The 13,254-nt window shown below is 35.1% G+C and overlaps 1 protein-coding gene across 1 annotated transcript in view; it reads left to right on the forward strand.

The window, feature by feature from the left end:
* The window catches only part of ULK4 (unc-51 like kinase 4), a 214,459-nt gene that overhangs the window by 31,827 nt on the left and 169,378 nt on the right, over positions 1–13,254 (forward strand). The window lies entirely within an intron of this gene.

The raw sequence follows: 13,254 nt of genomic DNA on the forward strand, positions 1-13,254 counted from the left end.
GCATCTTTTATGGTGGGTAGATCAGGTGGTTGAATTGAGCAACATGAGTCTAAGGCAACATCTGCAGGAATTATTATTTTGTCCACAGGACCTTGATCAGAATTAAGTAGTGGAGGCAGATAGGTAAATCATATCATCATCTAGGGTCTCAATGTGTGATTAAAAAAGGCAGAGAAAAATCCACTGCTGGAGTAATAGACCAAGATAGAGTAGCTATCTGTGATGGAAGTATCAGATACTTCTCAAGAGGAACTACAACAACCTGATCAGCAGCACTAACTTCTATTAATTCTTGTGCCAGTGATTTACATTTTGGAATTTGGATGTGCTGGGGAATTAAATATTTTAGCTAGAATGCATGGGCCTGTTTCATAATCTGAGGATGTTGTAGATCTTACTATGTTTAGGAGGATGCTGGTCTAATGAAGGAGGTTCAGCTGGAGTGTGAATCAATGCTTTGAGAGTTGTAAGTTCACAAGTCATGCACTGTGCCAAGTGATTGAGTTCACCACTATCATTTTTTGCTATTGATATTAGAGATTAACTCCTGAATATGCTTTTCCATTTGCAAGGTAGGTCTATCATAAGATATAATAAATGCCTTCTCTCTTTGTTTACATTAACCTTATGACTTAAGTGAAGACTAGACAATACTTCAAGATGTCATCACAGGGGCTTTAGTAATCATGTTGTTGTTGTTGTTTATTCGTTTAGTCGCTTCCGACTCTTCGTGACTTCATGGACCAGCCCACGCCAGAGCTTCCTGTCAGTCAACACCCCCAGCTCCCCCAGGGACGAGTCCGTCACCTCTAGAATATCATCCATCCATCTTGCCCTTGGTTGGCCCCTCTTCCTTTTGCCTTCCACTCTCCCTAGCATCAACATCTTCTCCAGGGTGTCCTGTCTTCTCATTATGTGGCCAAAGTATTTCAGTTTGGCCTTTAATATCATTCCCTCAAGTGAGCAGTCTGGCTTTATTTCCTGGAGGATGGACTGGTTTGATCTTCTTGCAGTCCAAGGCACTCTCAGAATTTTCCTCCAACACCACAGTTCAAAAGCATCGATCTTCCTTCGTTCAGCCTTCCTTATGGTCCAGCTCTCGCAGCCATATGTTACTACGGGGAACACCATTGCTTTAACTATGCGGGCCTTTGTTGTAAGTGTGATGTCTCTGCTCTTAACTATTTTATCGAGATTTGTCATTGCTCTTCTTCCAAGGATTAAGCGTCTTCTGATTTCCTGACTGCAGTCAGCATCTGCAGTAATCTTTGCACCTAGGAATACAAAGTCTTTCACTGCTTCTACATTTTCTCCCTCTATTTGCCAGTTATCAATCAAGCTGGTTGCCATAATCTTGGTTTTTTTGAGGTTTAGCTGCAAACCAGCTTTTGCACTTTCTTCTTTCACCTTCATCATAAGGCTCCTCAGTTCCTCTTCACTTTCAGCCATCAAAGTGGTATCATCTGCATATCTGAGATTGTTAATATTTCTTCCAGCGATTTTAACTCCAGCCTTGGATTCCTCAAGCCCAGCTTGTCGCATGATGTGTTCTGCATACAAGTTGAATAGGTAGGGTGAGAGGATACAGCCCTGCCGTACTCCTTTCCCAATCTTAAACCAGTCTGTTGTTCCGTGGTCTGTTCTTACTGTTGCTACTTGGTCGTTATACAGATTCTTCAGGAGGCATACAAGATGACTTGGTATCCCCATACCACTAAGAACTTGCCACAATTTGTTATGGTCCACACAGTCAAAGGCTTTAGAATAGTCAATAAAACAGAAATAGATGTTTTTCTGAAACTCCCTGGCTTTTTCCATGATCCAGCGGATATTGGCAATTTGGTCCCTAGTTCCTCTGCCTTTTCTAAACCCAGCTTGTACATCTGGCAATTCTCGCTCCATGAACTGCTGAAGTCTACCTTGCAGGATCTTGAGCATTACCTTACTGGCATGTGAAATGAGTGCCACTGTTCGATAGTTTGAACATTCTTTAGTGTTTCCCTTTTTTGGTATGGGGATATAAGTTGATTTTTTCCAGTCTGATGGCCATTCTTGTGTTTTCCAAATTTGCTGGCATATAGCATGCATTACCTTGACAGCATCATCTTGCAAGATTAGTAATCATAGATTGGCTAAAGGTATTTACTGAGTCAGGTCTTTGGGATTGGCATTAATAAGTTGGCATTTGAAGAATCTCCTACAGGATTATTTGTCTTTTGAGACTGCTTCATTTCCAATATTTAAAAATTCTCCAAGGATCTAGCAGCTTGTCCCCCAATAAATATCTAGGAGAGTTACCTTTAAACACACCCTGAGCATAAACTTGAAAGTTAGCAAGGAATTTCCCCATCCTCAGAAACATTCCTGGCACAACTGGTTGCTTAAATGTAAGCAGTGATGTCCTCTTGTCATATGGGCCATACAGATAGCAAGTCAGTTTGGTGGGGTTGACTTCTAAGCAACAAGCCAGTGAAAATATACTTTTGTCCTTTATTCTCCCAACATCCCAGGTAATATTTATTCATGGAGATTGTTAGAAGCACTTGCGTCCGTTGGTAAGAAAGAAAAACAATTATTTTAATAGTGGTTGGCAAGTGTAAAAGCTCAGCTACGTGCACTTGGCCCTGAGGTTTGTTCATCCCATTTGTGCTCAGTGTGTTTAAACACTTTTCAGAAGGGGTTGGAAGACTAGCAGCAGGAACGGCCGCAGCGCTTCCTCTGTTTTGATACAATAAGAGAGCTTTTACTCTAGTCTTTAGCTCTTCAAATGTATCCTACGTGCTGTTAATTTTAGTAAATAACAAAGATATCATCTCTGAGATCAAAAGGCATTCCTTGGCAACAAGTTCTACTGAGGGAGATAATAGAGGAGGACAAGTATTATTACAAGCCTCTAGGTGATTTGTATAGATTCCATCATCTTCCAAGGCTATTTTAGATGGAACGTGCTGAGTTGAATCCAACTGTTATGTGTCTCCTGCTTCATTATCATTAGATACAAATTCTACAATATTCTTAGTACACAATCCTTAGTCAATAGAGAACATACATTTGAGACTACAAAGGAGTCCATCCAATGTACTTAGTAATTCATCTGCCTGTAAAATCCTCCATTATTTAAAGGTAAAGGTAAAGGTTTCCCTTGACATAAAGTCCAGTCGAATCCGACTCTAGGGGGCGGTGCTCATCTCCGTTTCTAAGCCTTGGAGCCGGCGTTGTCATAGACACTTCCGGGTCATGTGGCCAGCATGACGACTCAGAACGCCGTTACCTTCCCGCCAAAGCGGTACCTATTGATCTACTCACATTTGCATGTTTTCGAACTGCTAGGTGAGCAGGAGCTGGGATTAACAACGGGAGCTCACCCCGCCGCGCGGTTTCGAACCGCCGACCTTCCGATCGACAGCTCAGCGGTTTAACCCGCAGCGCCACCGCGTCCCTTATTTAGAGCCCCTTAAATATGGTTGTGGCTTGGAGTTCTTTGGGCTCATCCTTGGTCACTTTTTCTTATTCTCCATGTTGATTAGTCAGTAAAAGTAACCTTGAAAAGCTCTTGGCAGATAAAAAATAGCTCCCCAGCTTTCAGAGGGGAGAAATGTAGCTAGAGTTTAGCTAGTGATGGAAGGAAAAAAGAGTTTCTAGATATGATCTGTTACTGTGTTGCCATCTTGGAAACCCCCAGGAACACTGTCAAAAATTGCTCCCTTTTTGCCTGGGCAAGCTCACAGCTTCAAGTGAATATGGAGAAATATTCCATATTCACTTGAAGCTAAAAAACTTGTGGGTCTAGATTCAACTGGATTCAAGGCAACCAAGGAGGAGATGCATATGAGTCTCCTCTTTCATGAGGTTAGAGATGTTGCTAAACAGTGCTGCTTTTCTTGTTTTATTTTAACAGTTATTTGAAAGTGCAACCAAGAAAAAAAAATACAAAAAAGAAATAGAAATTTATAAGCTATAAAAATTGAATAAGAATTTTCAAAACAATATTGAATTAGTACTGTATATAAAATGATCTTGTATCAATTTAGCATTTTAAAATAATCAAATCAATATTCAATAATTAGCAAAGGCAGCCAAAATGATAAGAATCCTCAATCAGAATAAATAATTAATAGGAGTTTCCATCTAACCTCAAAACATCTGTCCTTTTTATCACAAATCAGGCAAGAATTAATATTCTGAAGCCTTATGTTAAGAGAAACCCTAACTTCAGATGTATAAGTCCATGTGCAGTTAAAGTCCATATATGGTTTTCAAGTTAAATAGAGTTCAGCATCAGACTTGTTTTCTAAATATGAAGTTATTTTTGACATTGATACATATTCCCATAGCTTAGTCTGCCATTTTTTTTAAAAAAAGAAGGAATGATGTATAATTTCCAGTAAGAAGCTTAAAATATCCAAGCAGCTGTTATCATATATAAAGTGAAGCCTAAATGCTTTGTAGGAACATAAGGTTTAGTTAAGCTTAACAGAGAAACAATTGGCGGGAAAGAAAAGTCAGTACTTAGAAGTTTGTTATATTCTGTAATGAATCATCTTTCAAAACTGTGGAGTTTTGGGACATTGCCACCAAATGATTCAACCCGATTATTTTATTTCTAGCATTGTTTAAAATATGAATTATCTATTTTGGCAATCGACGCTGGTACCAATTTACCAAAACATCTTGTACCAAGTTTCTTTAAGTGTAATATTCATAGTAAATTTAATATTTATCACCCATTAATATTCTCATTGTTGCATATCAGTTGTCCAGTTTAGATTCTGCATCCATTTAATCGTACGATGTTCAGTTTCTGAATAATATTTCAGTAGCACCTGACAGGTGTTCTAAATATTGAATTGTAAGCATTTCAAATTTGGTCAGGTCTCTGAGTATTCTACCTTTTTTTGTAATTGCTTTGGATATTATCCAAATCAAACAACTAGTTTAACAATATAGTTGAAGAATTGATGTAGCTAGTCCACACTGTTGTTTCATGACTTGCAAAATCCTTAATTTAATCAGTCTTTTATTTGACCAAAGGAAATTAGTACTTGTTTTGCCACTCATTCAATAACATTTCTCCAGTTCTTACTGGAATAATTTTAAATAAAAAGTTGATCCTTGGTAGAATATTCATGTTTACTGTTTAAGATTCATTTTTACTTTTTATGTTCTTCCAGGGCATGTTTAATCTTTTCATCTTAAGATATCTGCCATTATATGGCACCAAGACACTAAGGCTTCCATGAAAGAAAATTTGTGAATCTCTGATAGAAAAATACTCCTCTCTTCTTCTACTAAAGTCTTTTGAACTTTTCTTATTTTGGGATTTGTTTTTATGACCTTGGATGACAGTATAATTTGTTTCCCAAAGTGACTTTGTTTATTTTTTCTTCTTAACTGCTTAATTGTCTTTATAATAGTCTTAAAAGTCATAAAATCTTCCTCTGGAAGAGATACAAAAAAGTGTGAATTACACATTTAGTTGATATAGCAAGGATTTTTGAGTGAATGTTATACTTTTAAAATTTCTTTTTATTTTATTTTTTGCTTTTTCTTTCCTCCCTGTTCTTTTTCCTTTTCTATTTTTGTGAGAAACCTGTAAGACATTCAGATTAAGAAAAGATTGTACTTTTAACGTAATAACAGAAACAAGAACTATACCAGTTTGGAGACAATTAACTGTAATTATTATCCTTTTTGTCTAACTTGGCCTTACTTTGTTATATTTGGCTTTGTTTGGTCTATGCACTGGCAATTAAATAAATTATCATCCTTTTCTTATAGAAATTGTGCATTAATTTTTGTTAACCACAAGAGGGAGCTCCTTATACTTGGAATATCTAAGGCTTTTTAAAAAAAAATCTGAGCAGTTTTTTTTTTTAAGAACTACTTTTAAAATGAAGTGAGAAATTTAAATGAAATTTAAATATTCAGACTGGGGGGAAAATACAGACTATAATTATGCTACATTTCAGATATATTAACATGCTGTGAGTTTCAGAATAGAGAATGACTGAAGTCATAGTTTTCTTTTAAGAATTTAACATGTTTAGCCAGCTCTTTTTACAATGTTTATAATGCTTTTTCCATTCTTCTTTGTATTATATAGTCATTTATGCATTACAATATTTAGGAATAAATGATTTTTTTAAAATTTAACATCTTACTGTATATTTTTTCTTGGACCTGTTAAATTAAAAAAAAATTATGGGCATAAAATTAGTTTTACTTACCAGAAATGAGTAGGAGAGGGCAGCAAGGGATGACAAAATCAGAAGAGGATCAACATTCATCTTAACAGCCAACAATAACTGGTTCCTGTGTTACTTTATCATAAATCAAATACCTTTTTACAGGTGAATTTTTAAATTTCAACAAGAAATGCCCACAGTTGGAGATGATATAACCAATTCATTCAACAAAAACAGCAAGACTTAGAAACAAAATTGAATTCTCTCAAGATTGATTTTAATGATAAATAATGACAAATTAATGATCAACTTAGGACAACATGATAAAGAAATTAAAACATTTAAACTGGACATCAAGAACTATCTTCAGAGAACTCCAAGGCCAGAAATAAAGGTTGGAGGCCAGATTACAAGTGGCAGAAATGTGTAAAAATAAAGTTCAGAGATGTTATCTGAAGATTTTGGAAGAGAAACATTAGAGAAATGGAAAACCTACTCAAAATTTAGCACAAAGAAGAAACTTGCAAAATGATATACTTATTATATTGCTGTATCTCAAGAAAAAGGAAGCAATGTTACAATTAAAAAGTTACTATACTTCTTTAAAATTGGGAGATACAATAATTGAGATTCTGCTCTGGATCTGTTTGAAAAGAGGAGAGAACTGAGATTTTCACAGCTATTCTTCAAGGAAGGAATATCATATATAGGAGGACTACTCCATTCTGTTTAGAGGCCTTTATGTAGTAGTAGTATACTTTATTATTAGTCAATTGACCATATAAGCATAGGCATCAGCCACAGTAAGTTACAATAAAATGAGATAAAATAGGCTATGGTCAGGTAAGATAGATAAAACATAGTAAGGTAAGATAAAGTAAGGATAAAAAGTAAGATAAAATAGTATAAGATAAATACAGTGCAGAGATGTGTAATAAAATGAATATTAAACTTGAAGATAGTATGCGTTTAGGTGAATTCATCTCCTTTGCATGCAACCCCAATGTGTTCTATAAAACGTGTTCTCTGTTGGACAGCCTTAAACTTAACAGTTCTAGTAGCTACATATATATTTGTGCCCTGAAGGAAATAAGATAATCTTTTGTTGGAGTCCCAATATACAGTTCTGTCAAGTAGTGTCTGCAAGTACTGAGCCCTTGTTGAGGCATATAATTGACAGTTAAACAGGACATGTGCAATGTCTTCTACTTCTGATGCTCCACAAAAACATGTTCTCTCAGAATTAGAGGCCTTTATGGATGGTAGTAGTAATAGTTAATGATGTGAACAGAATGCTTGAGTCATTGGCAATGACAGAACAGTGGGAAAATGACCAAGAACATAGAAAATCAAAAACTGGACCAAGCAGTTGCTGTTTCACAACAAATTAACTTGATAGTTAACTCCAAGAATCAAATTAAAATATTTTCAATTAATATTAATTGGATTAATAGCCCATTTAAATGCAAAAGTATTTTTGAAGCTAAAAAAAGAAAACACACATATTATGTGTATTCAAGAGATTCATATTAAAAATGTAAATTTGTTGTAATATAAGCATCTTGGTTAAAAATGTGTGGCCTTAGGGAGGCAAAAAAAAGAAATGGAGTAGTCATATATGTGAGAAGTTTATGATGTAATTTGGAAAAACAAATCCAAGATTAAAAGGTTTATATTATGATTTCAGACTGAACATGGAAAAATAGCAATTGCTTCAGATATTTTGATGCTCTGAGATTTAAATGTATTTCTTTCTCCAAACTTAAATAAATCTGCTTAATCTAAAAAGAACTCTGGTAATCTAAATACTTTAGATTATATGTTACTATTTTCTTTTGGGTATGTGTGTGTGTGGAGACATAACTATTCTGTAAAAAAAGAATATACATTAATTTTCAATTCATAAAACTTGAGAATAGTTATAGACGGGATTTTCAGTTCATTACTAACTAATCTCATAGATGTGGACCCTGCAAGTCTTACTTATACAAATTGTAATGCCATAATTGTAAGAAATCTCTAAACTGAAGAGGTGGAGATTCAATGGACTATTACTACTACAAGGAAGTATCAACGAAAATCAAAAGAGCTTTATCTAAATCACTCCTTATATTTATCTATAGTATAGGACTCTAATAGAGCATTTATTAGAGTCCTGTACTATACTATAGGACTGTTTATCTTTCTAGCATCAAATAGAAAGCTATGCAAAAAACCAGAAGGATATAGTAGTGAATGAATTAGTAGTGAAATAATTAGAATGAAGGCACAGTAACCTAGTCTTGGATCTAAAATAAAAGATTAAAATGATTTGTAACTAATTAGATTTAAGAAAAATAAATTAAATGTAAGAAGTTAAACTTTACTAAACCAAAAATACCTAAAAAAAGGCATGAAGCCAGACAAATTCTTGGGTCATCAACTGCAGAAAGAACACGAAAAAAGAATTATCACTTCAGTTTGAAATGAAAATAGACATATCTCAATAGAGATGATGATGGAGCCATTTGTTAACTACCACTCTAGATTATATAGTAAACAGACATCCACTCCAGAAATCATTGAAGAATATTTGAATATGTTTATGGTTTTAAGACTATTATAAAGACAAGCAGTTAAAGAACCAAGAAGAGAAAATAAACAGTCGTTTTGGGAAACAAATTGAACTGTCATCCTAGGTCATAAAAACAAATTCCAAAATAAGAAAAGTTCAAAAGACTTTTATTAAAGAAGAGAGGAGTATTTGTGGGGAAAATAGGAGACGGAAGGAGTATTACGTATGTTTGCTGCTTGGAGTTATTTATAAAAATAATAAAGGCGGGATAGAAAATAAATAAAAATGAAATTCAGAGGCCAAAAAAAAAAGGAACTACAAGCAAATGAATAACAGTAGATGAAACCAAAGAATCCATATAGAAACCAAAACTGAATAAATGTTCAGGACCTGATAGTATCTCTGTAATATACAAGATTTTTCAATAAATTTTACTTAAACTATTAACTCAGGTAATGAACAAGGTCAAACAATATCAAATACTTCATTATGGAAAGAAGTTTTTGTTTTTTTGATTTACAAAGAGAAAAATGACCCAACCTGTCCAGATCATATAGACCTATTTCTTTAGTGAATTTAGATTGTAAGCTTTTTATGGCAATACTGGTAAAGAAAATAAATGTCCTTTTAAATGAACGAATGCATCCTAAACTGACTGGATTTGTTCTAAAAAGAGATATGAAGGATAACATCAGATTTATTTTGAATGCTATTGACAATATAAACAGGAAAAAAAACCCTATGATTTTGCTTGATGCAAAGAAAGCTTTTGATAATTTGAAATAGCCTCCCATGCTTTTTAGGAAACAGAAGTAAGTTTGCCAAACTATCTGAAAGGCCATTGTGAAAAAATTTTGTAGCATTTGATAGGAAAACCTGCGTAGATCCAAGAGGAGTTAGATTCCAGCTGGATAGAACCAATAGAGGTAACCGGGGCTTTGCCTTATAGAACAATCTGGGATAATTCTGAATCTTTTAAGTCCCTAAGTAGTTGATAGGGCCCTCTGCAACATTCATTCTACCATTTCTCAGTTGGGTGCCTGCCCCTCATGGTTAGTTAAGGGCTCCTATGTGGTGGTGGGAGAGTGGATCCAAGCAATAATCAACCTTTTTTGAATGAGGGGATGTTTCCATCAGCTCTGAAAAAGGTGGTGGTTTGTTCCTGCTGAAGAATCCTTTGTTCAATCCAACTGTTTTGGACAGGTGTAAATCTGTCTCTAACCATCCTTTTCTTAGAAAGGTGGTAAAGAAAGTGGTGGCCCTACAACTGCAGCAGATGGTGATGATGATGATGATAATATTTGGAGTCTGGGCAGTCAGGGTTCTGGGTGGGATATGGCATGGGAACCTCACATAATTGTGGATGATGAGAGAGTGGGACTGGTGGAGTGCAACCCTCCTAGTCCTCCTTGATCTGTCAGCAGCATTTGATACCATCTACCATGGTATCATCTTGGGCTGTCTCCAGTGTCTTGCAGTGATTCTCCTTCCTGAGGGGCTTGGGTCCAGGTGGTAGTGGTGAGTGAAGAGAGATCTTCCCAGAGATCTGCAGTTTGTGGAGTGCCTGAGAGGTCTCTCGCACTCCTTTTTAATATCTATATGAAGTCGCTGGAGGAGATCATCTTATTCACAGTCAGTCATGCCCTAGTCACTTCCTGCTTGGACTACTGTAACACACTGTACGTGGGACTGCCCTTGAAGAACACCCAGAAACTGCAGCTGGTGCAAATGCAACAATCTGAGCAGTGATGGGTGTATCTTGATATATTCAGGTGACCCTGTTGCTTCAGGAGTTACACTGATTATAGTTGGCTTCTGGATGTGATCCAAGGTGCTGGTTTTCATTTTAAAATGGCACTGGATCTGGATATCTGAGAAACCACCTTCTCTTATATTGATCTGCCTATCCAAATCAAATAATGTCAACTTTCTCCAGGTCATATGTCTCTGGGATTGTCACTTTATGAGGCTCTGGAGATGGATGTTCTTGGTGGCCACTGCCACTCTTTGAAAATCTCTCCCTGTAGAAATTGAGTTTGCCTCCCTTGGCTTCAGGAAAATCTTGAGGAGCTACCTGTTTCATCTTGCACAGAGGGAAAGTGCATGACACTTATATGTGTGTGCATGTGCGTGTGTGTGTGTGTGCAGTAATTTTATTAAACATTACAGTTAAGATAACTCATACAAACTAAAAAATAAAAGAATAAAAAGAAAAAATAGTACAGAAAAAAAATAGAAAAAGAAAAAAGAAAAATAAGAATATAGTACAGAAAAAGAAATAAAGAAATGACTTCCCCCTTTATCACAACAAGTATAACAATTTTAGTTACTTATCACCTTCTCTTAAAATACAAGAAATGATCTCTTCTTCCCATATCTCACCTCTTATCTATAAACAAATCCTTAAAGCCTTGTCATTTAGTCCTAATCAGCAAAATTCCATTAAGGATTACCAGAAATAGCAACATACCTATTTTAACCTTGATCAAATAAACCAACTTCATATTCATTTCTTTTAATAATCTTGATCTTTAATCCCTTCAAATAATGTCTAGAACTTGATTTCTTCTCATTTTTTCTTTATCCCTTCTCACAAAATTCTTCAAAGCTTTAACAAGTCTCTTCTGTAAATCCAATACAGGAAGATTATCCAGGTCACTCTTTTTATTTATTATTTGTATATCCCTTTTATTATTAAGACATAAACCGGTTTTATCTGTATATTCATTATAGCATCTTTTTCCATATCATTCTTGTAGCCTGTCATTTTTAAATCCACTTTCAGATCAGTCTCAGTCTTGTCTAGTATTCCTCTTCTATAACATCTTTCAAACAAAGTCTATAGAGGCAGACACTCTTAAAATTAACTTCTGGGTCCATTGTTCAAAAATATCCTTCAATACATCCGTTGTTAAAATATTTTGCTTCATTCTGTATTAGTAAGTCAAATTTTCAAATTCTCCTTTAATTGTAATCTTTAGTTCGTTCTGGTTCCATCTAGTTTCCAACCTTCATTTTTTTTAAGAATTCAAAACAAAAGGATTTTCCTACAGGAAGGATTCTTATAATTAATTCCAAACTCTTATTTCACATCCATCTGGACCCTTAGTCTGTTTGTAACTTTCCAAAATCAATGTTCTAATCACCGTTTTGCTGTTTATTCCCCCCCCTCAAAAAAATTTTTTTTAGGCTTTAAACTTGTATTTAAAACTTCTTTCGCTAAGGATTGAAAGAAACTCACCCGACACTGTAAAACCTGTCGATCCAAAGGTTCCTAATAGCTGAAAATCAGTTAACAAGCAATTTCCAAAAGTAATTAGAAAAGGAAGTATGCAAACCCAGTGTCCATAAAAGTGGAGACTGCAGTTTGTGTGAAGATGGCTTTCCTTCACCTCCCAGAGCGCTAAACCTGCTGGAGACCGCTGTTTGGAACTCTTCATTCCGCTGCGGAGCCATCTTCAGTTCATTTCTTCCCTGGAAGTCAAGGAAGGTGCATGACGTGTATTTGTTGGTGATTATTATTATTTTTTATATTTACAGGTAATTAGGGTTTGGGCAGTATTTTATCTTTTGACATTGTTAGCTACCCAAAGCTTGTGGGAATGGGTAACATACAAGCATCATAAAAAAATAATCAACCCTTGAATACTATGTACAGTTTTAAGTTGTAAAAAGTCAGGTTTGAGAGTGGAGAGGATTCTCCTACATTCTTGAGTCAGTGGACTTTGATTATTTTTTTCTCAGTCTTGAGTTAGGAAGACAACTGCTCAATGTTTATTCAACAGTTCTGCCTGGCTAGAGCACTGCTGTCTCCCACTCCCTCCTAGTGTCAGCCCTTATAACTTGGTATATGGAACAAAATTATAGAATAATATAGTTTGCTAGCATTCTCTTCTATAGCTATCCCAAAAATGAAGAGGAAGGAAACTTTTCTTAACATTTTTCTTAAATGAATAGAGAATACAAATGAGAAGAGGAAATTACATGAACTGTATCAGAGAGAAGTTTGAAGTAAGCTTTGGCCAAATCCTGAACTGGATGGGATTACAGTATTTTTCCTATTCAGTTACGTGCTCCATAAAAGAAAGCAGAGTTTTCTTCAAAGCAACCAAAACCAAACTGAGGACTGCAAATTCTCTTAAGCACTTTGAAGGGATGCAAAAAATCAGTATTAGGTTTGCTTTTCCATTTACAGAAAACATCAGAGAAGGAAATAAGATATGGGGTGGGAGAAGAATAGAGCTACTAACAGATCTAATTTCCTTTTATATAATTTTGTTAAATTTTTAAAAAAGGAAGGTAAAAACTGTACAAACTAATATCAAGTAAGAAAAAGAAAAAAGAAATCAAAGAGAAAGCTAAAAGTGAAGAAGGGGAAAAAGTAAAAGAAAAATTGAAAAGAAAGAAAGATACAAAGAAATGGCTTCTGATAACTTTACATCTTATTCTGTGGTTACAATATGATTCTCTTCTTTCTATACTCTATCCTATCCAATCATCTAAAACATAAATCAT

This window comes from Candoia aspera, chromosome 4 (genome assembly GCF_035149785.1).
Source record: "Candoia aspera isolate rCanAsp1 chromosome 4, rCanAsp1.hap2, whole genome shotgun sequence".
Classification (NCBI taxonomy): domain Eukaryota; kingdom Metazoa; phylum Chordata; class Lepidosauria; order Squamata; family Boidae; genus Candoia; species Candoia aspera.